Source organism: Melospiza melodia, chromosome 5 (genome assembly GCF_035770615.1).
Source record: "Melospiza melodia melodia isolate bMelMel2 chromosome 5, bMelMel2.pri, whole genome shotgun sequence".
NCBI classification, from domain to species: domain Eukaryota; kingdom Metazoa; phylum Chordata; class Aves; order Passeriformes; family Passerellidae; genus Melospiza; species Melospiza melodia.
The window spans coordinates 44,039,977-44,064,914 of NC_086198.1; positions in this window are offsets into that span (position 1 = coordinate 44,039,977).

The following is a 24,938-nucleotide window of genomic DNA, read 5'->3' on the forward strand; positions in this document are numbered from 1 at the left end:
TCTTAGCTGCGGACAGCATCCTACCTTCGTCTTTAGCGTCTCTTCTCATCTACATCTCAGCAAAATGCTTTCCCACTATGTCTGGCTAGGAAAAACTGTGCCAGCACAGAAAACATCTCCCATCGTGTTCTAGACGTTGCACGGATGTCTGCCAAGTGTTTGGCAGGAAGAATAGTAAAGTTGTCCAAAACAGCTTCCAATCGAATGTTCATGTGATTGGAAAAGTCAGGAGAGTGCAAAAGTACTGTTTTCTATCAGTTGGCAAGGTGCGCACACAATCCCAGTGTTGTACAGCTTGCTTCTTCACCTTCCCGAAATTGCCGCTCTCTCCGGCTCCCGGAGCGGAAGAAGCGGCTTCTTCACGCAAAGACGATTGTGCCGCTCACAGTGCTCTCCTTAGCGCGGCTTCTGCCGAAAGACGCCCGGGAGCGGCTCTTAGCTGCGGACAGCATCCTACCTTCGTCTTTAGCGTCTCTTCTCATCTACATCTCAGCAAAATGCTTTCCCACTATGGCTGGCTCGGAAAAACTGTGCCAGCACAGAAAACATCTCCCATCGTGTTCTAGACGTTGCACGGATGTCTGCCAAGTGTTTGGCAGGAAGAAAAGAAAAGTTGTCCAAAACAGCTTCCAATCGAATGTTCATGTGATTGGAAAAGTCAGGAGAGTGCAAAAGTACTGTTTTCTATCAGTTGGCAAGGTGCGCACACAATCCCAGTGTTGTACAGCTTGCTTCTTCACCTTCCCAAAGTTGCCGCTCTCTCCGGCTCCCGGAGCCGAAGAAGCGGCTCCTTGGTGCAAAGACGATTGTGCCGCTCACAGTGCTCTCCTTAGCGCGGCTTCTGCCGAAAGACGCCCGGGAGCGGCTCTGAGCTGCGGACAGAATCCTACCTTCGTCTTTACCGTCTCTTCTCATCTACATCTCAGCAAAATGCTTTCCCACTATGTCTGGCTAGGAAAAACTGTGCCAGCACAGAAAACATCTCCCATCGTGTTCTAGACGTTGCACGGATGTCTGCCAAGTGTTTGGCAGGAAGAAACGTAAAGTTGTCCAAAACAGCTTCCAATCGAATGTTCATGTGATTGGAAAAGTCAGGAGAGTGCAAAAGTTCTGTTTTCTATCAGTTGGCAAGGTGCGCACACAATCCCAGTGTTGTACAGCTTGCTTCTTCACCTTCCCGAAGTTGCCGCTCTCTCCGGCTCCCGGAGCCGAAGAAGCGGCTTCTTGGTGCAAAGACGATTGTGCCGCTCACAGTGCTCTCCTTAGCGCGGCTTCTGCCGAAAGACGCCCGGGAGCGGCTCTTAGCTGCGGACAGCATCCTACCTTCGTCTTTAGCGTCTCTTCTCATCTACATCTCAGCAAAATGCTTTCCCACTATGTCTGGCTAGGAAAAAACTGTGCCAGCACAGAAAACATCTCCCATCGTGTTCTAGACGTTGCAGAGATGTCTGCCAAGTGTTTGGCAGGAAGAAAAGTAAAGTTGTCCTAAACAGCTTCCAATCGAATGTTCATGTGATTGGAAAAGTCAGGAGAGTGCAAAAGTACTGTTTTCTATCAGTTGGCAAGGTGCGCACACAATCCCAGTGTTGTACAGCTTGCTTCTTCACCTTCCCGAAGTTGCCGCTCCCTCCGGCTCCCGGAGCCGAAGAAGCGGCTTCTTGGCGCAAAGACGATTGTGCCGCTCACAGAGCTCTCCTTAGCGCGGCTTCTGCTGAAGGACGCCCGGGGGCACCTCTTAGCTGCGGACAGCATCCTACCTTCGTCTTTAGCGTCTCTTCTCATCTACATCTCAGCAAAAAGCTTTCCCACTATGTCTGGCTAGGAAAAACTGTGCCAGCACAGAAAACATCTCCCATCGTGTTCTAGACGTTGCACGGGTGTCTGCCAAGTGTTTGGCAGGAAGAAAAGAAAAGTTGTCCAAAACAGCTTCCAATCGAATGTTCATGTGATTGGAAAAGTCAGGAGAGTGCAAAAGTACTGTTTTCTATCAGTTGGCAAAGTGCGCACACAATCCCAGTGTTGTACAGCTTGCTTCTTCACCTGCCCGAAGTTGCCGCTCTCTCCGGCTCCCGGAGCCGAAGAAGCGGCTTCTTGGCGCAAAGACGATTGTGCCGCTCACAGTGCTCTCCTTAGCGCGGCTTCTGCCGAAGGACGCCCGGGGGAGGCTCTTAGCTGCGGACAGCATCCTACCTTCGTCTTTAGCGTCTCTTCTCCTCTACATCTCAGCAAAAAGCTTTCCCACTATGTCTGGCTAGGAAAAACTGTGCCAGCACAGAAAACATTTCCCATCGTGTTCTAGACGTTGCACGGATGTCTGCCAAGTGTTTGGCAGGAAGAAAAGAAAAGTTGTTCAAAACAGCTTCCAATCGAATGTTCATGTGATTGGAAAAGTCAGGAGAGTGCAAAAGGACTGTTTTCTATCAGTTGGCAAGGTACGCACACAATCCCAGTGTTGTACAGTTTGCTTCTTCACCTTCCCAAAGTTGCCGCTCTCTCCGGCTCCCGGAGCCGAAGAAGCGGCTTCTTGGCGCAAAGACGATTGTGCCGCTCACAGAGCTCTCCTTAGCGCGGCTTCTGCCGAAGGACCCCCGGGAGCGGCTCTTAGCTGCGGACAGCATCCTACCTTCGTCTTTAGCGTCTCTTCTCATCTACATCTCAGCAAAAAGCTTTCCCACTATGTCTGGCTAGGAAAAACTGTGCCAGCACAGAAAACATCTCCCATCGTGTTCTAGACGTTGCACGGATGTCTGCCAAGTGTTTGGAAGGAAGAAAAGAAATGTTGTCCAAAACAGCTTCCAATCGAATGTTCATGTGATTGGAAAAGTCAGGAGAGTGCAAAAGTACTGTTTTCTATCAGTTGGCAAGGTGCGCACACAATCCCAGTGTTGTACAGCTTGCTTCTTCACCTTCCCGAAGTTGCCGCTCTCTCCGGCTCCCGGAGCCGAAGAAGCGGCTTCTTGGCGCAAAGACGATTGTGCCGCTCACAGAGCTCTCCTTAGCGCGGCTTCTGCCGAAGGACCCCCAGGGGCGGCTCTTACCTGCGGTCAGCATCCTACCTTCGTCTTTAGGGTCTCTTCTCATCTACATCTCAGCAAAAAGCTTTCCCACTATGTCTGGCTAGGAAAAACTGTGCCAGCACAGAAAACATCTCCCATCGTGTTCTAGACGTTGCACGGATGTCTGCCAAGTGTTTGGCAGGAAGAAAAGTAAAGTTGTCCAAAACAGCTTCCAATCGAATGTTCATGTGATTGGAAAAGTCAGGAGAGTGCAAAAGTACTGTTTTCTATCAGTTGGCAAGGTGCGCACACAATCCCAGTGTTGTACAGCTTGCTTCTTCACCTTCCCGAAGTTGCCGCTCTCTCCGGCTCCCGGAGCCGAAGAAGCGGCTCCTTGGTGCAAAGACGATTGTGCCGCTCACAGTGCTCTCCTTAGCGCGGCTTCTGCCGAAAGACGCCCGGGAGCGGCTATTAGCTGCGGACAGCATCCTACCTTCGTCTTTAGCGTCTCTTCTCATCTACATCTCAGCAAAATGCTTTCCCACTATGTCTGGCTAGGAAAAAACTGTGCCAGCACAGAAAATATCTCCCATCGTGTTCTAGACGTTGCAGAGATGTCTGCCAAGTGTTTGGCAGGAAGAAAAGAAAAGTTGTCCAAAACAGCTTCCAATCGAATGTTCATGTGATTGGAAAAGTCAGGAGAGTGCAAAAGTACTGTTTTCTATCAGTTGGCAAGGTGCGCACACAATCCCAGTGTTGTACAGCTTGCTTCTTCACCTTCCCGAAGTTGCCGCTCTCTCCGGCTCCCGGAGCCGAAGAAGCGGCTTCTTGGCGCAAAGACGATTGTGCCGCTCACAGTGCTCTCCTTAGCGCGGCTTCTGCCGAAGGACGCCCGGGGGCGGCTCTTAGCTGCGGACAGCATCCTACCTTCGTCTTTAGCGTCTCTTCTCATCTACATCTCAGCAAAAAGCTTTCCCACTATGTCTGGCTAGGAAAAACTGTGCCAGCACAGAAAACATCTCCCATCGTGTTCTAGACGTTGCACAAGTGTCTGCCAAGTGTTTGGCAGGAAGAAAAGAAAAGTTGTCCAAAACAGCTTCCAATCGAATGTTCATGTGATTGGAAAAGTCAGGAGAGTGCAAAAGGACTGTTTTCTATCAGTTGGCAAGGTACGCACACAATCCCAGTGTTGTACAGCTTGCTTCTTCACCTTCCCGAAGTTGCCGCTCTCTCCGGCTCCCGGAGCCGAAGAAGCGGCTTCTTGGTGCAAAGACGATTGTGCCGCTCACAGTGCTCTCCTTAGCGCGGCTTCTGCCGAAAGACGCCCGGGAGTGGCTCTTAGCCGCGGACAGCATCCTACCTTCGTCTTTAGCGTCTCTTCTCATCTACATCTCAGCAAAATGCTTTCCCACTATGTCTGGCTAGGAAAAACTGTGCCAGCACAGAAAACATCTCCCATCGTGTTCTAGACGTTGCACGGATGTCTGCCAAGTGCTTGGCAGGAAGAAAAGAAAAGTTGTCCAAAACAGCTTCCAATCGAAAGTTCATGTGATTGGAAAAGTCAGGAGAGTGCAAAAGTACTGTTTTCTAATCAGTTGGCAAGGTGCGCACACAATCCCAGTGTTGTACAACTTCCTTCTTCACCTTCCCGAAGTTGCCGCTCTCTCCGGCTCCCGGAGCCGAAGAAGCGGCTTCTTGGCGCAAAGACGATTGTGCCGCTCACAGTGCTCTCCTTAGCGCGGCTTCTGCCGAAAGACGCCCGAGAGCGTCTCTTAGCTGCGGACAGCATCCTACCTTCGTCTTTAGTGTCGCTTCTCATCTACATCTCAGGAAAAAGGTTTCCCACTATGTCTGGCTAGGAAAAACTGTGCCAGCACAGAAAACATCTCCCATCGTGTTCTAGACGTTGCACGGATGTCTGCCAAGTGTTTGGCAGGAAGAAAAGTAAAGTTGTCCAAAACAGCTTCCAATCGAATGTTCATGTGATTGGAAAAGTCAGGAGAGTGCAAAAGTACTGTTTTCTATCAGTTGGCAAGGTGCGCACACAATCCCAGTGTTGTACAGCTTGCTTCTTCACCTTCCCGAAGTTGCCGCTCTCTCCGGCTCCCGGAGCCGAAGAAGCGGCTTCTTGGCGCAAAGACGATTGTGCCGCTCACAGTGCTCTCCTTAGCGCGGCTTCTGCCGAAAGACGCCCGGGAGCGGCTCTTAGCTGCGGACAGCATCCTACCTTCGTCTTTAGCGTCTCTTCTCATCTACATCTCAGCAAAATGCTTTCCCACTATGTCTGGCTAGGAAAAACTGTGCCAGCACAGAAAACATCTCCCATCGTGTTCTAGACGTTGCACGGATGTCTGCCAAGTGTTTGGCAGGAAGAAAATAAAAGTTGTCCAAAACAGCTTCCAATCGAATGTTCATGTGATTGGAAAAGTCAGGAGAGTGCAAAAGTACTGTTTTCTATCAGTTGGCAAGGTGCGCACACAATCCCAGTGTTGTACAGCTTGCTTCTTCACCTTCCCGAAGTTGCCGCTCTCTCCGGCTCCCGGAGCCGACGAAGCGGCTTCTTGGCGCAAAGACGATTGTGCCGCTCACAGTGCTCTCCTTAGCGCGACTTCTGCCGAAAGACGCCCGGGAGCAGCTCTTACCTGCGGACAGCATCCTACCTTCGTCTTTAGCGTCTCTTCTCATCTACATCTCAGCAAAATGCTTTCCCACTATGTCTGGCTAGGAAAAACTGTGCCAGCACAGAAAACATCTCCCATCGTGTTCTAGACGTTGCACGGATGTCTGCCAAGTGTTTGGCAGGAAGAAAAGTAAAGTTGTCCAAAACAGCTTCCAATCGAATGTTCATGTGATTGGAAAAGTCAGGAGAGTGCAAAAGTACTGTTTTCTATCAGTTGGCAAGGTGCGCACACAATCCCAGTGTTGTACAGCTTGCTTCTTCACCTTCCCGAAATTGCCGCTCTCTCCGGCTCCCGGAGCGGAAGAAGCGGCTTCTTCACGCAAAGAAGATTGTGCCGCTCACAGTGCTCTCCTTAGCGCGGCTTCTGCCGAAAGACGCCCGGGAGCGGCTCTTAGCCGCGGACAGCATCCTACCTTCGTCTTTAGCGTCTCTTCTCATCTACATCTCAGCAAAATGCTTTCCCACTATGTCTGGCTAGGAAAAACTGTGCCAGCACAGAAAACATCTCCCATCGTGTTCTAGACGTTGCACGGATGTCTGCCAAGTGTTTGGCAGGAAGAAAAGTAAAGTTGTCCAAAACAGCTTCCAATCGAATGTTCATGTGATTGGAAAAGTCAGGAGAGTGCAAAAGTACTGTTTTCTATCAGTTGGCAAGGTGCGCACACAATCCCAGTGTTGTACAGCTTGCTTCTTCACCTTCCCGAAGTTGCCGCTCTCTCCGGCTCCCGGAGCCGAAGAAGCGGCTTCTTGGCGCAAAGACGATTGTGCCGCTCACAGTGCTCTCCTTAGCGCGGCTTCTGCCGAAAGACACCCGGGAGCGGCTCTTAGCTGCGGACAGCATCCTACCTTCGTCCTTAGCGTCTCTTCTCATCTGCATCTCAGCAAAAAGCTTTCCCACTATGTCTGGCTAGGAAAAACTGTGCCAGCACAGAAAACATCTCCCATCGTGTTCTAGACGTTGCACGGATGTCTGCCAAGTGTTTGGCAGGAAGAAAAGAAAAGTTGTCCAAAACAGCTTCCAATCGAATGTTCATGTGATTGGAAAAGTCAGGAGAGTGCAAAAGTACTGTTTTCTATCAGTTGGCAAGGTGCGCACACAATCCCAGTGTTGTACAGCTTGCTTCTTCACCTTCCTGAAGTTGCCGCTCTCTCCGGCTCCCGGAGCCGAAGAAGCGGCTTCTTGGCGCAAAGACGATTGTGCCGCTCACAGTGCTCTCCTTAGCGCGGCTTCTGCCGAAAGACGCCCGGGAGCGGCTCTTAGCTGCGGACAGCATCCTACCTTCGTCTATAGCGTCTCTTCTCATCTACATCTCAGCAAAATGCTTTCCCACTATGTCTGGCTAGGAAAAACTGTGCCAGCACAGAAAACATCTCCCATCGTGTTCTAGACGTTGCACGGATGTCTGCCAAGTGTTTGGCAGGAAGAAAAGTAAAGTTGTCCAAAACAACTTCCAATCGAATGTTCATGTGATTGGAAAAGTCAGGAGAGTGCAAAAGTACTGTTTTCTATCAGTTGGCAAGGTGCGCACACAATCCCAGTGTTGTACAGCTTGCTTCTTCACCTTCCCGAAGTTGCCGCTCTCTCCGGCTCCCGGAGCCGAAGAAGCGGCTTCTTGGCGCAAAGACGATTGTGCCGCTCACAGTGCTCTCCTTAGCGCGGCTTCTGCCGAAAGACGCCCGGGAGCGGCTCTTAGCTGCGGACAGCATCCTACCTTCGTCTTTAGCGTCTCTTCTCATCTACATCTCAGCAAAATGCTTTTCCACTATGTCTGGCTAGGAAAAACTGTGCCAGCACAGAAAACATCTCCCATCGTGTTCTAGACGTTGCACGGATGTCTGCCAAGTGTTTGGCAGGAAGAAAAGTAAAGTTGTCCAAAACAGCTTCCAATCGAATGTTCATGTGATTGGAAAAGTCAGGAGAGTGCAAAAGTACTGTTTTCTATCAGTTGGCAAGGTGCGCACACAATCCCAGTGTTGTACAGCTTGCTTCTTCACCTTCCCGAAGTTGCCGCTCTCTCCGGCTCCCGGAGCCGAAGAAGCGGCTTCTTCGCGCAAAGACGATTGTGCCGCTCACAGTGCTCTCCTTAGCGCGGCTTCTGCCGAAAGACGCCCGGGAGCGGCTCTTAGTTGCGGACAGCATCCTACCTTCGTCTTTAGCGTCTCTTCTCATCTACATCTCAGCAAAATGCTTTCCCACTATGTCTGGCTAGGAAAAACTGTGCCAGCACAGAAAACATCTCCCATTGTGTTCTAGACGTTGCACGGATGTCTGCCAAGTGTTTGGCAGGAAGAAAAGTAAAGTTGTCCAAAACAGCTTCCAATCGAATGTTCATGTGATTGGAAAAGTCAGGAGAGTGCAAAAGTAATCTCTTCTATCAGTTGGCAAGGTGCGCACACAATCCCAGTGTTGTACAGCTTGCTTCTTCACCTTCCCGAAGTTGCCGCTCTCTCCGGCTCCCGGAGCCGAAGAAGCGGCTTCTTGGCGCAAAGACGATTGTGCCGCTCACAGCGCTCTCCTTAGCGCGGCTTCTGCCGAAAGACGCCCGGGAGCGGATCTTAGCTGCGGACAGCATCCTACCTTCGTCTTTAGCGTCTCTTCTCATCTACATCTCAGCAAAAAGCTTTCCCACTATGTCTGGCTAGGAAAAACTGTGCCAGCACAGAAAACATCTCCCATCGTGTTCTAGACGTTGCAGAGATATCTGCAAGTGTTTGGAAGGAAGAAAAGTAAAGTTGTCCAAAACAGCTTCCAATCGAATGTTCATGTGATTGGAAAAGTCAGGAGAGTGCAAAAGTACTGTTTTCTATCAGTTGGCAAGGTGCGCACACAATCCCAGTGTTGTACAGCTTGCTTCTTCACCTTCCCGAAGTTGCCGCTCTCTCCGGCTCCCGGAGCCAAAGAAGCGGCTTCTTGGCGCAAAGACGATTGTGCCGCTCACAGTGCTCTCCTTAGCGCGGCTTCTGCCGAAAGACGCCCGGCAGCGGCTCTTAGCTGCGGACAGCATCCTACCTTCGTCTTTAGTGTCTCTTCTCATCTACATCTCAGCAAAAAGCTTTCCCACTATGTCTGGCTCGGAAAAACTGTGCCAGCACAGAAAACATCTCCCATCGTGTTCTAGATGTTGCACGGATGTCTGCCAAGTGTTTGGCAGGAAGAAAAGAAAAGTTGTCCAAAACAGCTTCCAATCGAATGTTCATGTGATTGGAAAAGTCAGGAGAGTGCAAAAGTACTGTTTTCTATCAGTTGGCAAGGTGCGCACACAATCCCAGTGTTGTACAGCTTGCTTCTTCACCTTCCCGAAGTTGCCGCTCTCTCCGGCTCCCGGAGCCGAAGAAGCGGCTTCTTGGCGCAAAGACGATTGTGCCGCTCACAGTGCTCTCCTTAGCGCGGCTTCTGCCGAAAGACGCCCGGGAGCGGCTCTTAGCTGCGGACAGCATCCTACCTTCGTCTTTAGCGTCTCTTCTCATCTACATCTCAGAAAAAAGGTTTCCCACTATGTCTGGCTAGGAAAAACTGTGCCAGCACAGAAAACATATCCCATTGTGTTCTAGACGTTGCACGGCTGTCTGCCAAGTGTTTGGTAGGAAGAAAAGAAAATTTGTCCAAAACAGCTTCCAATCGAATATTCATGTGATTGGAAGAGTCAGTAGACTGCAAAAGTACTGTTTTCTATCAGTTGGCAAGGTGCGCACACAATCCCAGTGTTGTACAGCTTGCTTCTTCACCTTCCCGAAGTTGCCGCTCTCTCCGGCTCCCGGAGCCGAAGAAGCGGCTTCTTGGCGCAAAGACGATTGTGCCGCTCACAGTGCTCTCCTTAGCGCGGCTTCTGCCGAAAGACGCCCGGCAGCGGCTCTTAGCTGCGGACAGCATCCTACCTTCGTCTTTAGCGTCTCTTCTCATCTACATCTCAGCAAAAAGCTTTCCCAATATGTCTGGCTAGGAAAAACTGTGCCAGCACAGAAAACATCTCCCATCGTGTTCTAGACGTTGCAGAGATGTCTGCCAAGTGTTTGGCAGGAAGAAAAGAAAAGTTGTCCAAAACAGCTTCCAATCGAATGTTCATGTGATTGGAAAAGTCAGGAGAGTGCAAAAGTACTGTTTTCTATCAGTTGGCAAGGTGCGCACACAATCCCAGTGTTGTACAGCTTGCTTCTTCACCTTCCCGAAGTTGCCGCTCTCTCCGGCTCCCGGAGCCGAAGAAGCGGCTTCTTGGCGCAAAGACGATTGTGCCGCTCACAGTGCTCTCCTTAGCGCGGCTTCTGCCGAAAGACGCCCGAGAGCGTCTCTTAGCTGCGGACAGCATCCTACCTTCGTCTTTAGCGTCGCTTCTCATCTACATCTCAGGAAAAAGCTTTCCCACTATGTCTGGCTAGGAAAAACTGTGCCAGCACAGAAAACATCTCCCATCGTGTTCTAGACGTTGCACGGATGTCTGCCAAGTGTTTGGCAGGAAGAAAAGTAAAGTTCTCCAAAACAGCTTCCAATCGAATGTTCATGTGATTGGAAAAGTCAGGAGAGTGCAAAAGTACTGTTTTCTATCAGTTGGCAAGGTGCGCACACAATCCCAGTGTTGTACAGCTTGCTTCTTCACCTTCCCGAAGTTGCCGCTCTCTCCGGCTCCCGGAGCCGAAGAAGCGGCTCCTTGGTGCAAAGACGATTGTGCCGCTCACAGTGCTCTCCTTAGCGCGGCTTCTGCCGAAAGACGCCCGGGAGCGGCTCTTAGCTGCGGACAGCATCCTACCTTCGTCTTTAGCGTCTCTTCTCATCTACATCTCAGCAAAATGCTTTCCCACTATGTCTGGCTAGGAAAAACTGTGCCAGCACAGAAAACATCTCCCATCGTGTTCTAGACGTTGCACGGATGTCTGCCAAGTGTTTGGCAGGAAGAAAATAAAAGTTGTCCAAAACAGCTTCCAATCGAATGTTCATGTGATTGGAAAAGTCAGGAGAGTGCAAAAGTACTGTTTTCTATCAGTTGGCAAGGTGCGCCCACAATCCCAGTGTTGTACAGCTTGCTTCTTCACCTTCCCGAAGTTGCCGCTCTCTCCGGCTCCCGGAGCCGACGAAGCGGCTACTTGGCGCAAAGACGATTGTGCCGCTCACAGTGCTCTCCTTAGCGCGACTTCTGCCGAAAGAAGCCCGGCAGCGGCTCTTAGCTGCGGACAGCATCCTACCTTCGTCTTTAGCGTCTCTTCTCATCTACATCTCAGCAAAATGCTTTCCCACTATGTCTGGCTAGGAAAAACTGTGCCAGCACAGAAAACATCTCCCATCGTGTTCTAGACGTTGCACGGATGTCTGCCAAGTGTTTGGCAGGAAGAAAAGTAAAGTTGTCCAAAACAGCTTCCAATCGAATGTTCATGTGATTGGAAAAGTCAGGAGAGTGCAAAAGTACTGTTTTCTATCAGTTGGCAAGGTGCGCACACAATCCCAGTGTTGTACAGCTTGCTTCTTCACCTTCCCGAAGTTGCCGCTCTCTCCGGCTCCCGGAGCCGAAGAAGCGGCTTCTTGGCGCAAAGACGATTGTGCCGCTCACAGTGCTCTCCTTAGCGCGGCTTCTGCCGAAAGACGCCCGGGAGCGGCTCTTAGCTGCGGACAGCATCCTACCTTCGTCTTTAGCGTCTCTTCTCTTCTACATCTCAGCAAAATGCTTTCCCACTATGTCTGGCTAGGAAAAACTGTGCCAGCACAGAAAACATCTCCCATCGTGTTCTAGACGTTGCACGGATGTCTGCCAAGTGTTTGGCAGGAAGAAAAGTAAAGTTGTCCAAAACAGCTTCCAATCGAATGTTCATGTGATTGGAAAAGTCAGGAGAGTGCAAAAGTACTGTTTTCTATCAGTTGGCAAGGTGCGCACACAATCCCAGTGTTGTACAGCTTGCTTCTTCACCTTCCCGAAATTGCCACTCTCTCCGGCTCCCGGAGCGGAAGAAGCGGCTTCTTCATGCAAAGACGATTGTGCCGCTCACAGTGCTCTCCTTAGCGCGGCTTCTGCCGAAAGACGCCCGGGAGCGGCTCTTAGCCGCGGACAGCATCCTACCTTCGTCTTTAGCGTCTCTTCTCATCTACATCTCAGCAAAATGCTTTCCCACTATGTCTGGCTAGGAAAAACTGTGCCAGCACAGAAAACATCTCCCATCGTGTTCTAGACGTTGCACGGATGTCTGCCAAGTGTTTGGCAGGAAGAAAAGTAAAGTTGTCCTAAACAGCTTCCAATCGAATGTTCATGTGATTGGAAAAGTCAGGAGAGTGCAAAAGTACTGTTTTCTATCAGTTGGCAAGGTGCGCACACAATACCAGTGTTGTACAGCTTGCTTCTTCACCTTCCCGAAGTTGCCGCTCTCTCCGGCTCCCGGAGCCGAAGAAGCGGCTTCTTGGCGCAAAGACGATTGTGCCGCTCACAGTGCTCTCCTTAGCGCGGCTTCTGCCGAAAGACGCCCGGGAGCGGCTCTTAGCTGCGGACAGCATCCTACCTTCTTCCTTAGCGTCTCTTCTCATCTGCATCTCAGCAAAAAGCTTTTCCACTATGTCTGGCTAGGAAAAACTGTGCCAGCACAGAAAACATCTCCCATCGTGTTCTAGACGTTGCACGGGTGTCTGCCAAGGGTTTGGCAGGAAAAAAAGTAAAGTTGTCCAAAACAGCTTCCAATCGAATGTTCATGTGATTGGAAAAGTCAGGAGAGTGCAAAAGTACTGTTTTCTATCAGTTGGCAAGGTGCGCACACAATCCCAGTGTTGTACAGCTTGCTTCTTCACCTTCCCGAAGTTGCCGCTCTCTCCGGCTCCCGGAGCCGAAGAAGCGGCTTCTTGGCGCAAAGACGATTGTGCCGCTCACAGTGCTCTCCTTAGCGCGGCTTCTGCCGAAAGACGCCCGGGAGCGGCTCTTAGCTGCGGACAGCATCCTACCTTCGTCTTTAGCGTCTCTTCTCATCTACATCTCAGCAAAATGCTTTCCCACTATGTCTGGCTAGGAAAAACTGTGCCAGCACAGAAAACATCTCCCATCGTGTTCTAGACGTTGCACGGATGTCTGCCAAGTGTTTGGCAGGAAGAAAAGAAAAGTTGTCCAAAACAGCTTCCAATCGAATGTTCATGTGATTGGAAAAGTCAGGAGAGTGCAAAAGTACTGTTTTCTATCAGTTGGCAAGGTGCGCACACAATCCCAGTGTTGTACAGCTTGCTTCTTCACCTTCCCGAAGTTGCCGCTCTCTCCGGCTCCCGGAGCCGAAGAAGCGGCTTCTTCGCGCAAAGACGATTGTGCCGCTCACAGTGCTCTCCTTAGCGCGGCTTCTGCCGAAAGACGCCCGGCAGCGGCTCTTAGCTGCGGACAGCATCCTACCTTCGTCTTTAGCGTCTCTTCTCATCTACATCTCAGCAAAAAGCTTTCCCACTATGTCTGGCTAGGAAAAACTGTGCCAGCACAGAAAACATCTCCCATTGTGTTCTAGACGTTGCACGGATGTCTGCCAAGTGTTTGGCAGGAAGAAAAGTAAAGTTGTCCAAAACAGCTTCCAATCGAATGTTCATGTGATTGGAAAAGTCAGGAGAGTGCAAAAGTAATCTCTTCTATCAGTTGGCAAGGTGCGCACACAATCCCAGTGTTGTACAGCTTGCTTCTTCACCTTCCCGAAGTTGCCGCTCTCTCCGGCTCCCGGAGCCGAAGAAGCGGCTTCTTGGCGCAAAGACGATTGTGCCGCTCACAGTGCTCTCCTTAGCGCGGCTTCTGCCGAAAGACGCCCGGCAGCGGCTCTTAGCTGCGGACAGCATCCTACCATCGTCTTTAGCGTCTCTTCTCATCTACATCTCAGAAAAAAGGTTTCCCACTATGTCTGGCTAGGAAAAACTGTGCCAGCACAGAAAACATCTCCCATTGTGTTCTAGACGTTGCACGGATGTCTGCCAAGTGTTTGGCAGGAAGAAAAGAAAAGTTGTCCAAAACAGCTTCCAATCGAATATTCATGTGATTGGAAGAGTCAGTAGAGTGCAAAAGTACTGTTTTCTATCAGTTGGCAAGGTGCGCACACAATCCCAGTGTTGTACAGCTTGCTTCTTCACCTTCCCGAAGTTGCCGCTCTCTCCGGCTCCCGGAGCCGAAGAAGCGGCTTCTTGGCGCAAAGACGATTGTGCCGCTCACAGTGCTCTCCTTAGCGCGGCTTCTACCGAAAGACGCCCGGGAGCGGCTCTTAGCTGCAGACAGCATCCTACCTTCGTCTTTAGCGTCTCTTCTCATCTACATCTCAGCAAAAAGCTTTCCCACTATGTCTGGCTAGGAAAAACTGTGCCAGCACAGAAAACATCTCCCATCGTGTTCTAGACGTTGCAGAGATGTCTGCCAAATGTTTGGCAGGAAGAAAAGAAAAGTTGTCCAAAACAGCTTCCAATCGAATATTCATGTGATTGGAAGAGTCAGGAGAGTGCAAAAGTACTGTTTTCTATCACTTGGCAAGGTGCGCTCACAATCCCAGTGTTGTACAGCTTGCTTCTTCACCTTCCCGAAGTTGCCGCTCTCTCCGGCTCCCGGAGCCGAAGAAGCGGCTTCTTGGCGCAAAGACGATTGTGCCGCTCACAGTGCTCTCCTTAGCACGGCTTCTGCCGAAAGACGCCCGGGAGCGGCTCTTAGCTGCGGACAGCATCCTACCTTCGTCTTTAGCGTCTCTTCTCATCTACATCTCAGCAAAAAGCTTTCCTACTATGTCTGGCTAGGAAAAACTGTGCCAGCACAGAAAACATCTCCCATCGTGTTCTAGACGTTGCAGAGATATCTGCAAGTGTTTGGCAGGAAGAAAAGTAAAGTTGTCCAAAACAGCTTCCAATCGAATGTTCATGTGATTGGAAAAGTCAGGAGAGTGCAAAAGTACTGTTTTCTATCAGTTGGCAAGGTGCGCACACAATCCCAGTGTTGTACAGCTTGCTTCTTCACCTTCCCGAAGTTGCCGCTCTCTCCGGCTCCCGGAGCCGAAGAAGCGGCTTCTTGGCGCAAAGACGATTGTGCCGCTTACAGTGCTCTCCTTAGCGCGGCTTCTGCCGAAAGACGCCCGGGAGCGGCTCTTAGCTGCGGACAGCATCCTACCTTCGTCTTTAGCGTCTCTTCTCATCTACATCTCAGCAAAAAGCTTTCCCACTATGTCTGCCTAGGAAAAACTGTGCCAGCACAGAAAACATCTCCCATCGTGTTCTAGACGTTGCACGGATGTCTGCCAAGTGTTTGGCAGGAAGAAAAGAAAAGTTGTCCAAAACAGCTTCCAATCGAATGTTCATGTGATTGGAAAAGTCAGGAGAGTGCAAAAGTACTGTTTTCTATCAGTTGGCAAGGTGCACACACAATCCCAGTGTTGTACAGCTTGCTTCTTCACCTTCCCGAAGTTGCCGCTCTCTCCGGCTCCCGGAGCCGAAGAAGCGGCTTCTTGGCGCAAAGACGATTGTGCCGCTCACAGTGCTCTCCTTAGCGCGGCTTCTGCCGAAAGACGCCCGGGAGCGGCTCTTAGCTGCGGACAGCATCCTACCTTCGTCTTTAGCGTCTCTTCTCATCTACATCTCAGCAAAAAGCTTTCCTATTATGTCTGGCTAGGAAAAACTGTGCCAGCACAGAAAACATCTCCCATCGTGTTCTAGACGTTGCAGAGATATCTGCAAGTGTTTGGCAGGAAGAAAAGTAAAGTTGTCCAAAACAGCTTCCAATCGAATGTTCATGTGATTGGAAAAGTCAGGAGAGTGCAAAAGTACTGTTTTCTATCAGTTGGCAAGGTGCGCACACAATCCCAGTGTTGTACAGCTTGCTTCTTCACCTTCCCGAAGTTGCCGCTCTCTCCGGCTCCCGGAGCCGAAGAAGCGGCTTCTTGGCGCAAAGACGATTGTGCCGCTCACAGTGCTCTCCTTAGCGCGGCTTCTGCCGAAAGACGCCCGGCAGCGGCTCTTAGCTGCGGACAGCATCCTACCTTCGTCTTTAGCGTCTCTTCTCATCTACATCTCAGCAAAAAGCTTTCCCACTATGTCTGGCTAGGAGAAACTGTGCCAGCACAGAAAACATCTCCCATCGTGTTCTAGACGTTGCACGGATGTCTGCCAAGTGTTTGGCAGGAAGAAAAGTAAAGTTGTCCAAAACAGCTTCCAATCGAATGTTCATGTGATTGGAAAAGTCAGGAGAGTGCAAAAGTACTGTTTTCTATCAGTTGGCAAGGTGCGCACACAATAGCAGTGTTGTACAGCTTGCTTCTTCACCTTCCCGAAGTTGCCGCTCTCTCCGGCTCCCGGAGCCGAAGAAGCGGCTTCTTGGCGCAAAGACGATTGTGCCGCTCACAGTGCTCTGCTCAGCGCGGCTTCTGCCGAAAGACGCCCGGCAGCGGCTCTTAGCTGCGGACAGCATCCTACCTTCGTCTTTAGCGTCTCTTCTCATCTACATCTCAGCAAAATTCTTTCCCACTATGTCTGGCTAGGAAAAACTGTGCCAGCACAGAAAACATCTCCCATCGTGTTCTAGACGTTGCAGAGATGTCTGCCAAGTGTTTGGCAGGAAGAAAAGAAAAGTTGTCCAAAACAGCTTCCAATCGAAAGTTCATGTGATTGGAAAAGTCAGGAGAGTGCAAAAGTACTGTTTTCTATCAGTTGGCAAGGTGCGCACACAATCCCAGTGTTGTACAGCTTGCTTCTTCACCTTCCCGAAGTTGCCGCTCTCTCCGGCTCCCGGAGCCGAAGAAGCGGCTTCTTGGCGCAAAGACGGTTGTGCCGCTCACAGTGCTCTCCTTAGCGCGGCTTCTGCCGAAAGACGCCCGGGAGTGGCTCTTAGCTGCGGACAGCATCCTACCTTCGTCTTTAGCGTCTCTTCTCATCTACATCTCAGCAAAATGATTTTCCACTATGTCTGGCTAGGAAAAACTGTGCCAGCACAGAAAACATCTCCCATCGTGTTCTAGACGTTGCACGGATGTCTGCCAAGTGTTTGGCAGGAAGAAAAGAAAAGTTGTCCAAAACAGCTTCCAATCGAATGTTCATGTGATTGGAAAAGTCAGGAGAGTGCAAAAGTACTGTTTTCTATCAGTTGGCAAGGTGCGCACACAATCCCAGTGTTGTACAGCTTGCTTCTTCACCTTCCCGAAGTTGCCGCTCTCTCCGGCTCCCGGAGCCGAAGAAGCGGCTTCTTGGCGCAAAGACGATTGTGCCGCTCACAGTGCTCTCCTTAGCGCGGCTTCTGCCGAAAGACGCCCGGGAGCGGCTCTTAGCTGCGGACAGCATCCTACCTTCGTCTTTAGCGTCTCTTCTCATCTACATCTCAGCAAAAAGCTTTCCCACTATGTCTGGCTAGGAAAAACTGTGCCAGCACAGAAAACATCTCCCATCGTGTTCTAGACGTTGCAGAGATGTCTGCCAAGTGTTTGGCAGGAAGAAAAGTAAAGTTGTCCAAAACAGCTTCCAATCGAATGTTCATGTGATTGGAAAAGTCAGGAGAGTGCAAAAGTACTGTTTTCTATCAGTTGGCAAGGTGCGCACACAATCCCAGTGTTGTACAGCTTGCTTCTTCACCTTCCCGAAGTTGCCGCTCTCTCCGGCGCCCGGAGCCGAAGAAGCGGCTTCTTGGCGCAAAGACGATTGTGCCGCTCACAGTGCTCTGCTCAGCGCGGCTTCTGCCGAAAGACGCCCGGGAGCGGCTCTTAGCCGCGGACAGCATCCTACCTTCGTCTTTAGCGTCTTTTGTAGTCTACATCTCAGCAAAAAGCTTTTCCAATATGTCTGGCTAGGAAAAACTGTGCCAGCACAGAAAACATTTCCCATCGTGTTCTAGACGTTGCACGGGTGTCTGCCAAGTGTTTGGCAGGAAGAAAAGAAAAGTTGTCCAAAACAGCTTCCAATCGAATGTTCATGTGATTGGAAAAGTCAGGAGAGTGCAAAAGTACTGTTTTCTATCAGTTGGCAAGGTGCGCTCACAATCCCAGTGTTGTACAGCTTGCTTCTTCACCTTCCCGAAGTTGCCGCTCTCTCCGGCTCCCGGAGCCGAAGAAGCGGCTTCTTCGCGCAAAGACGGTTGTGCCGCTCACAGTGCTCTCCTTAGCGCGGCTTCTGCCGAAAGACGCCCGGCAGCGGCTCTTAGCTGCGGACAGCATCCTACCTTCGTCTTTAGCGTCTCTTCTCATCTACATCTCAGCAAAATTCTTTCCCACTATGTCTGGCTAGGAAAAACTGTGCCAGCACAGAAAACATCTCCCATCGTGTTCTAGACGTTGCAGAGATGTCTGCCAAGTGTTTGGCAGGAAGAAGAGAAAAGTTGTCCAAAACAGCTTCCAATCGAATGTTCATGTGATTGGAAAAGTCAGGAGAGTGCAAAAGGACTGTTTTCTATCAGTTGGCAAGGTGCGCACACAATCCCAGTGTTGTACAGCTTGCTTCTTCACCTTCCCGAAGTTGCCGCTCTCTCCGGCTCCCGGAGCCGAAGAAGCGGCTTCTTGGCGCAAAGACGATTGTGCCGCTCACAGTGCTCTCCTTAGCGCGGCTTCTGCCGAAAGACGCCCGGGAGCGGCTCTTAGCTGCGGACAGCATCCTACCTTCGTCTTTAGCGTCTCTTCTCATCTACATCTCAGCAAAAAGCTTTCCCACTATGTCTGGCTAGGAAAAACTGTGCCAGCACAGAAAACATCTCCCATCGTGTTCTAGACGTTGCAGAGATGTCTGCCAAGTGTTTGGCAGGAAGAAAAGTAAAGTTGTCCAAAACAGCTTCCAATCGAATGTTCATGTGATTGGAAAAGTCAGGAGAGTGCAAAAGTACTGTTTTCTATCAGTTGGCAAGGTGCGCACACAATCCCAGTGTTGTACAGCTTGCTTCTTCACCTTCCCGAAGTTGCCGCTCTCTCCGGCGCCCGGAGCCGAAGAAGCGGCTTCTTGGCGCAAAGACGATTGTGCCGCTCACAGTGCTCTGCTCAGCGCGGCTTCTGCCGAAAGACGCCCGGGAGCGGCTCTTAGCCGCGGACAGCATCCTACCTTCGTCTTTAGCGTCTTTTGTAGTCTACATCTCAGCAAAAAGCTTTTCCAATATGTCTGGCTAGGAAAAACTGTGCCAGCACAGAAAACATTTCCCATCGTGTTCTAGACGTTGCACGGGTGTCTGCCAAGTGTTTGGCAGGAAGAAAAGAAAAGTTGTCCAAAACAGCTTCCAATCGAATGTTCATGTGATTGGAAAAGTCAGGAGAGTGCAAAAGTACTGTTTTCTATCAGTTGGCAAGGTGCGCTCACAATCCCAGTGTTGTACAGCTTGCTTCTTCACCTTCCCGAAGTTGCCGCTCTCTCCGGCTCCCGGAGCCGAAGAAGCGGCTTCTTCGCGCAAAGACGGTTGTGCCGCTCACAGTGCTCTCCTTAGCGCGGCTTCTGCCGAAAGACGCCCGGCAGCGGCTCTTAGCTGCGGACAGCATCCTACCTTCGTCTTTAGCGTCTCTTCTCATCTACATCTCAGCAAAATTCTTTCCCACTATGTCTGGCTAGGAAAAACTGTGCCAGCACAGAAAACATCTCCCATCGTGTTCTAGACGTTGCAGAGATGTCTGCCAAGTGTTTGGCAGGAAGAAGAGAAAAGTTGTCCAAAACAGCTTCCAATCGAATGTTCATGTGATTGGAAAAGTCAGGAGAGTGCAAAAGGACTGTTTTCTATCAGTTGGCAAGGTGCGCACACAATCCCAGTGTTGTACAGCTTGCTTCTTCACCTTCCCGAAGTTGCCGCTCTCTCCGGCTCCCGGAGCCGAAGAAGCGGCTTCTTGGCGCAAAGACGATTGTGCCGCTCACAGTGCTCTCCTTAGCGCGGCTTCTGCCGAAAGACGCCCGGGAGCGGCTCTTAGCTGCGGACAGCATCCTACCTTCGTCTTTAGCGTCTCTTCTCATCTACATCTCAGCAAAAAGCTTTCCCACTATGTCTGGCTAGGAAAAACTGTGCCAGCACAGAAAACATCTCCCATCGTGTTCTAGACGTTGCAGAGATGTCTGCCAAGTGTTTGGCAGGAAGAAAAGTAAAGTTGTCCAAAACAGCTTCCAATCGAATGTTCATGTGATTGGAAAAGTCAGGAGAGTGCAAAAGTACTGTTTTCTATCAGTTGGCAAGGTGCGCACACAATCCCAGTGTTGTACAGCTTGCTTCTTCACCTTCCCGAAGTTGCCGCTCTCTCCGGCTCCCGGAGCCGAAGAAGCGGCTTCTTGGCGCAAAGACGGTTGTGCCGCTCACAGTGCTCTCCGTAGCGCGGCTTCTGCCGAAAGACGCCCGGCAGCGGCTCTTAGCTGCGGACAGCATCCTACCTTCGTCTTTAGCGTCTCTTCTCATCTACATCTCAGCAAAAAGCTTTCCCACTATGTCTGGCAAGGAAAAACTGTGCCAGCACAGAAAACATCTCCCATCGTGTTCTAGATGTTGCAGAGTTGTCTGCCAAGTGTTTGGCAGGAAGAAAAGAAAAGATGTCCAAAACAGCTTCCAATCGAATGTTCATGTGATTGGAAGAGTCAGGAGAGTGCAAAAGGACTGTTTTCTATCAGTTGGCAAGGTGCGCACACAATCCCAGTGTTGTACAGCTTGCTTCTTCACCTTCCCGAAGTTGCCGCTCTCTCCGGCTCCCGGAGCCGAAGAAGCGGCTTCTTGGCGCAAAGACGATTGTGCCGCTCACAGTTGCTCTGCTTAGCGCGGCTTCTGCCGAAAGACGCCCGGGAGCGGCTCTTAGCCGCGGACAGCATCCTACCTTCGTCTTTAGCGTCTTTTGTAGTCTACATCTCAGCAAAATGCTTTTCCACTATGTCTGGCTAGGAAAAACTGTGCCAGCACAGAAAACATCTCCCATCGTGTTCTAGACGTTGCACGGATGTCTGCCAAGTGTTTGGCAGGAAGAAAAGAAAAGTTGTCCAAAACAGCTTCCAATCGAATGTTCATGTGATTGGAAAAGTCAGGAGAGTGCAAAAGTACTGTTTTCTATCAGTTGGCAAGGTGCGCACACAATCCCAGTGTTGTACAGCTTGCTTCTTCACCTTCCCGAAGTTGCCACTCTCTCCGGCTCCCGGAGCCGAAGAAGCGGCTTCTTGGCGCAAAGACGGTTGTGCCGCTCACAGTGCTCTCCTTAGCGCGGCTTCTGCCGAAAGACGCCCGGGAGCGGCTCTTAGCTGCGGACAGCATCCTACCTTCGTCTTTAGCGTCTCTTCTCATCTACATCTCAGCAAAATGCTTTCCCACTATGTCTGGCTAGGAAAAACTATGCCAGCACAGAAAACATCTCCCATCGTGTTCTAGACGTTGCAGAGATGTCTGCCAAGTGTTTGGCAGGAAGAAAAGAAAAGTTGTCCAAAACAGCTTCCAATCGAAAGTTCATGTGATTGGAAAAGTCAGGAGAGTGCAAAAGTACTGTTTTCTATCAGTTGGCAAGGTGCGCACACAATCCCAGTGTTGTACAGCTTGCTTCTTCACCTTCCCGAAGTTGCCGCTCTCTACGGCTCCCGGAGCCGAAGAAGCGGCTTCTTGGCGCAAAGACGATTGTGCCGCTCACAGTGCTCTCCTTAGCGCGGCTTCTGCCGAAAGATGCCCGGCAGCGGCTCTTAGCTGCGGACAGCATCCTACCTTCGTCTTTAGCGTCTCTTCTCATCTACATCTCAGCAAAAAGGTTTCCCAATATGTCGGGCTAGGAAAAACTGTGCCAGCACAGAAAACATCTCCCATAGTGTTCTAGACGTTGCACGGATGTCTGCCAAGTGTTTGGCAGGAAGAAAAGTAAAGTTGTCCAAAACAGCTTCCAATCGAATGTTCATGTGATTGGAAGAGTCAGGAGAGTGCAAAAGTACTGTTTTCTATCAGTTGGCAAGGTGCGCACACAATCCCAGTGTTGTACAGCTTGCTTCTTCACCTTCCCGAAGTTGCCGCTCTCTCCGGCTCCCGGAGCCGAAGAAGCGGCTTCTTGGCGCAAAGACGATTGTGCCGCTCACAGTGCTCTCCTTAGCGCGGCTTCTGCCGAAAGACGCCCGGCAGCGGCTCTTAGCTGCGGACAGCATCCTACCTTCGTCTTTAGCGTCTCTTCTCATCTACATCTCAGCAAAATGCTTTCCCACTATGTCTGGCTAGGAAAAACTGTGCCAGCACAGAGAACATCTCCCATCGTGTTCTAGACGTTACAGAGATGTCTGCCAAGTGTTTGGCCGGAAGAAAAGAAAAGTTTTCCAAAACAGCTTCCAATTGAATATTCATGTGATTGGAAAAGTCAGGAGAGTGCAAAAGTACTGTTTTCTATCAGTTGGCAAGGTGCGCACACAATCCCAGTGTTGTACAGCTTGCTTCTTCACCTTCCCGAAGTTGCCGCTCTCTCCGGCTCCCGGAGCCGAAGAAGCGGCTTCTTGGCGCAAAGACGATTGTGCCGCTCACAGTGCTCTCCTTAGTGCGGCTTCTGCCGAAAGACGCCCGGCAGCGGCTCTTAGCTGCGGACAGCATCCTACCTTCGTCTTTAGCGTCTCTTCTCATCTACATCTCAGCAAAAAGCTTTCCCACTATGTCTGGCTAGGAAAAACTGTGCCAGCACAGAAAACATCTCCCATCGTGTTCTAGACTTTGCAGAGATATCTGCCAAGTGTTTGGCAGGAAGAAAAGTAAAGTTGTCCAAAACAGCTTCCAATCGAATGTTCATGTGATTGGAAAAGTCAGGAGAGTGCAAAAATACTGTTTTCTATCAGTTGGCAAGCTGCGCACACAATCCCAGTGTTGTACAGCTTGCTTCTTCACCTTCCCGAAATTACCGCTCTCTCCGGCTCCCGGAGCCGAAGAAGCGGCTTCTTCGCGCAAAGACGATTGTGCCGCTCACAGTGCTCTCCTTAGCGGGGCTTCTGCCGAAAGACGCCCGGGAGCGGCTCTTAGCTGCGGACAGCAACCTACCTTCGTCTTTAGCGTCTCTTCTCATCTACATCTCAGCAAAAAGCTTTCCCACTATGTCTGGCTAGGAAAAACTGTGCCAGCACAGAAAACATCTCCCATCGTGTTCTAGACGTTGCACGGATGTCTGCCAATTGTTTGGCAGGAAGAAAAGAAAAGTTGTCCAAAACAGCTTCCAATCGAATGTTCATGTGATTGGAAAAGTCAGGAGAGTGCAAAAGTACTGTTTTCTATCAGTTGGCAAGGTGCGCACACAATCCCAGTGTTGTACAGCTTGCTTCTTCACCTTCCCGAAGTTGCCGCTCTCTCCGGCTCCCAGAGCCGAATAAGCGGCTTCTTAGCGCAAAGATGATTGTGCCGCTCACAGTGCTCTCCTTAGCGCGGCTTCTGCCGAAAGATGCCCGGGAGCGGCTCTTAGCTGCGGACAGCATCCTACCTTCGTCTTTAGCGTCTCTTCTCATCTACATCTCAGCAAAAAGCTTTCCCACTATGTCTGGCTAGGAAAAACTGTGCCAGCACAGAAAACATCTCCCATCGTGTTCTAGACGTTGCACGGATGTCTGCCAAGTGTTTGGCAGGAAGAAAAGTAAAGTTGTCCAAAACAGCTTCCAATCGAATATTCATGTGATTGGAAGAGTCAGGAGAGTGCAAAAGTACTGTTTTCTATCAGTTGGCAAGGTGCGCACACAATCCCAGTGTTGTACAGCTTGCTTCTTCACCTTCCCGAAGTTGCCGCTCTCTCCGGCTCCCGGAGCCGAAGAAGCGGCTTCTTGGCGCAAAGACGATTGTGCCGCTCACAGTGCTCTCCTTAGCGCGGCTTCTGCCGAAAGACGCCCGGGAGCGGCTCTTAGCTGCGGACAGCATCCTACCTTCGTCTTTAGCGTCTCTTCTCATCTACATCTCAGCAAAAAGCTTTCCCACTATGTCTGGCTAGGAAAAACTGTGCCAGCACAGAAAACATCTCCCATCGTGTTCTAGACGTTGCAGAGATGTCTGCCAAGTGTTTGGCAGGAAGAAAAGAAAAGTTGTCCAAAACAGCTTCCAATCGAATATTCATGTGATTGGAAAAGTCAGGAGAGTGCAAAAGTACTGTTTTCTATCAGTTGGCAAGGTGCGCACACAATCCCAGTGTTGTACAGCTTGCTTCTTCACCTTCCCAAAGTTGCCGCTCTCTCCGGCTCCCGGAGCCGAAGAAGCGGCTTCTTGGCGCAAAGACGATTGTGCCGCTCACAGTGCTCTCCTTAGCGCGGCTTCTGCCGAAAGACGCCCGGGAGCGGCTCTTAGCTGCGGACAGCATCCTACCTTCGTCTTTAGCGTCTCTTCTCATCTACATCTCAGCAAAAAGCTTTCCCACTATGTCTGGCTAGGAAAAACTGTGCCAGCACAGAAAACATCTCCCATCGTGTTCTAGACGTTGCAGAGATGTCTGCCAAGTGTTTGGCAGGAAGAAAAGTAAAGTTGTCCAAAACAGCTTCCAATCGAATATTCATGTGATTGGAAAAGTCAGGAGAGTGCAAAAGTACTGTTTTCTATCAGTTGGCAAGGTGCGCACACAATCCCAGTGTTGTACAGCTTGCTTCTTCACCTTCCCGAAGTTGCCGCTCTCTCCGGCTCCCAGAGCCGAATAAGCGGCTTCTTAGCGCAAAGATGATTGTGCCGCTCACAGTGCTCTCCTTAGCGCGGCTTCTGCCGAAAGATGCCCGGGAGCGGCTCTTAGCTGCGGACAGCATCCTACCTTCGTCTTTAGCGTCTCTTCTCATCTACATCTCAGCAAAAAGGTTTCCCACTATGTCTGGCTAGGAAAAACTGTGCCAGCACAGAAAACATCTCCCATCGTGTTCTAGACGTTGCACGGATGTCTGCCAAGTGTTTGGCAGGAAGAAAAGTAAAGTTGTCCAAAACAGCTTCCAATCGAATATTCATGTGATTGGAAAAGTCAGGAGAGTGCAAAAGTACTGTTTTCTATCAGTTGGCAAGGTGCGCACACAATCCCAGTGTTGTACAGCTTGCTTCTTCACCTTCCCGAAGTTGCCGCTCTCTCCGGCTCCCGGAGCCGAAGAAGCGGCTTCTTGGCGCAAAGACGATTGTGCCGCTCACAGTGCTCTCCTTAGCGCGGCTTCTGCCGAAAGACGCCCGGGAGCGGCTCTTAGCTGCGGACAGCATCCTACCTTCGTCTTTAGCGTCTCTTCTCATCTACATCTCAGCAAAAAGCTTTCCCACTATGTCTGGCTAGGAAAAACTGTGCCAGCACAGAAAACATCTCCCATCGTGTTCTAGACGTTGCAGAGATGTCTGCCAAGTGTTTGGCAGGAAGAAAAGAAAAGTTGTCCAAAACAGCTTCCAATCGAATATTCATGTGATTGGAAAAGTCAGGAGAGTGCAAAAGTACTGTTTTCTATC